Genomic DNA, 3,355 nt, shown 5'->3' with positions numbered 1-3,355 from the left:
AAAAAAAATGGGGGGGTTTTTGGCGCGGGGGGGGGGGGGGGGAGGGGGGAATGGAGCACAAGCTGTAATTTTCAAGGTAAGAGAAACATTAATGTTATAGTCATAACACTGCCATTATCCAGATTGGGAAGAGGGCAGGGGGGGAGCTGTAGGGATACTGCTGTATTGGAATAGAATGAGGTGCTTAAAGTGAAGAAGATATTTAGTGCCATCAACTGCTAGTTCTTTCCAAAGGTTGGTGTATCTGCTCCTTCTCTGTTTTGACTGTTTGTAGAATCCAATGCCATTAATATTATTAGCTTCTCAGAGTCCTGAATGCAGGGGTTGTGTATAGCTCCTGTGGAGGTTCATCAGGAAATTATGGCAGATGAGAACAGTATTGTTTCACTGTGCCTTGCTGTGTGCACTCACACTCGCATGCTATACACAGCCTGACCCCTACTGCTCTGTGTCTCATGCTAGCTCCTGAAATGAGTTTTTTGATGATGGTATGGAAGCTATGAAGAATATTATTCAATAAAACCTACTGTTAAATGTACTATATGAGACCATTAATTTCACTTTGTTTTAAAATAACATGTTAATTTTTTCTCCCACCACTAATAAGTAAAGCTTTGTATCTACATTTGCTTGCTTTGAATTTTATGGAAGCAGCAGTTTTCTCACTATAATTAGCCCAGATCAAAAAGCATGTTCTTTTGCATTCAAATCAACCAAATGTGCGTCTCTTTCTGAATTCATTCATGCAGCTGATCTCTGATCTGCGGCATCGCTAGGAGTTTCACATGGTAAAAGGGGTGTAACTCATTTAGACTGAATAATTTATGCATATGTACTATGTGCAACAGCTGGAGGCCAGAGAAATATCCCCCAGCAAACTCTCTGTGGTTAATAAAAATTACTTTCTTTTCATGGATCTCCAATTTGCCAATTACCCACTAAAAATGTAGATTAGATGTCTCTTACCTAAATTATTATACTATCTTCCAAATGCTTTCAGCATGCTTCTTATATGAAGAAAAATAGGAGATTAGTTGAAAGGACAATAATGATAATTGAGTGTGGCAGTTCAAACTGTTTTACAGAGCGTATACATTCTGGTCACTATTCAAGACTCTCTGAATTTTGTCTTATTTGTTGGGAGGCTGAATGTATATGTGGCATGTGCACTTATTTTCCTTTGTTGTGATTGCTTGCTGCATTCTTTCTTTTCTAAAAGTAGAACAGGTTGCGTGGCTAAAGAAATTCTAGAATGCACTTTTCTGGAAGTTGCCTTGTATTCAATATTTTAATCTGATTTATTTGAGTACTGACAGAGCCTTCTGGGACTCTAAATAGAGCACTTGGTGAACAGAATACAAATCAGTCAGCAAGTTACTAATATTTACATGATAAAAGCTTTGCTTAAGTCTTATATAGGGAAAAGATATTTGGCCTGATTTTTTAGAGCTGCTGAATACCTGCAACTTCAAGTGAAGTCAGTGGGAAATACAGGTACTTGGTACTTCTGAAAATCAGGGATGTCATAAAAAAGACTACAGTGAGAGGTGAGATACAAATGCAGTAAGAGCACCCAAAGGTGTCTTTCTTCCAATATGAAGGGTGGAAAACTGATCTTTCCACCTGGCACTCTAACCTACAATGTGAAGGACAGGTAGACGCTGAATAAATCCTGTAGCAATCATTGGTTCCTGTAGCAATCCTGTAGCAATCATTTCAGGTTGCCTTCATAAAACCTAAGCTGGGTGACTGTGGCACAGCAGAAATGCTGATTATCCTTAGTACTCCCTCCTCAGCTATAGATGATACTCCTGCTTGTCACCTGCAGCTCATCTCTTCTCCCTGTTAAACGCAAACCCGGAAGGTACAACCCTTTTGACATTATCTAGATGTTGGCTTAGTAATGCAGGCTACTGCTTTTGCATTTAAACAACATCCCTGTGTCCTCATGTAATGTTTTAGAGAGACTCTACCTATTCCACCTATTCCTGAGCAGAGCCTACCTCACTATACTCACTTAACACTACAAACATCAGGGTGAGATTTCACTGTACTTCAAATTTAACTTTTAGTTGTAATTTTAACTGTCCTTAAATGTAACTTTAACTGTCCTTTAAAGTTTCTGTTGATAGTTTTATTTTGAGAATAATGACTTTTCTTACTAGAATACTATACAGTGAAGCCTGTACAAGAGATGATCCCATAGCCCTTAGCCAGCCTGTTGTCCTAGGAGACAAGCATCCCCAAACATTGAATAACAACTAGATTATCTGTGCTGAGCAGCTGATTTTGGTCATCTTACACCCTACTGGACTGAAAACACTGCAAAGCTGGCCATTTATCTCCAAGCAGTTTACTGAGGTGGATGTTTATCAGTGCACAGGAGCAGTGGCGATGCATAGGGAGTACATGGGGGTACACGTGCACCCCCTGAGAGTGCTGGTACACCCCTTGACAGCTGTGTTTCTTGCTTAGGCGATGGGCAGGGAGGGCAAGCGAAAGTGCTGGTGCCTGCCCAAGAGTGCTGGCCATGGAGTGGGGGCACCAGGAGAAGAGATCCCTGTGGTCCCCCCATGGCTGATTGCACTGACTGGGGTGGGGGTGTTCCCCTGTGGCCGATCGTGCTGGCTCGGAAGTACCAGAGGCCTGCCCAGAAGTCAGTGTGATCCGCCATGGGGGATCCCTCCCCCCTCAGTTGGTGTGATGGGCTGCAGGGGCAACACCCCCTCCCCAGTCGCTGACTAGATGCTGTGGGGGCAAGTGTCCCCCCCCAGCTCAGGAGGCACCTGTTGCTCATGCACAGGGGGGAAGTGATGTGTACCTGCAATTAGGCTCCTACAGATTATTTGCCAGCTGAAGCAAAGTAGTTTGTTACTGTGACCATTTGAGACATACATTAGTTCCAGTGTCATGCTACCCTTTCCTTTGAGCTTGCTACAATAGCACACTTTACTGCTCTGTGGTGCCCTTTTCCATGCTACCCATATTACACCTCAGAAGGCACCCAACTTCCTGTGCCCCACATGGCCTCTTTTTTTTCTTTCACCCCCCTCCCTCTATTTATTATTTAGCAAATAGAAATCCACAGAGCCAAACAATGGTATCCTTGTTAACTGAGTTCAAGGTATTAATCCACCTCTTAGTTTGTAGAGGGGACACTTCTCAATAATGTGTGACATTGTTTGCGTCTCTCCACAACAGAACAGTGGGTTAGAACGGAGGCCCCAGTGGTGGAGTTTGGCTGCGCAGGGGCCTTGGCCTGACCTGAACCTGTTTAGCAGAGACCACTTTCGCTGTGTTAATTCAAAGCCAGCAAGTTGACGAGTGGGGTTTGTCACAAGAACTTATTTGTGAC

Source organism: Alligator sinensis, unplaced genomic scaffold (genome assembly GCF_000455745.1).
Source record: "Alligator sinensis unplaced genomic scaffold, ASM45574v1 scaffold1107_1, whole genome shotgun sequence".
In the NCBI taxonomy this organism is placed as follows: domain Eukaryota; kingdom Metazoa; phylum Chordata; order Crocodylia; family Alligatoridae; genus Alligator; species Alligator sinensis.
The sequence above is the reverse complement of the archived record's forward strand: the minus strand, read 5'-3'. Positions refer to the sequence as shown.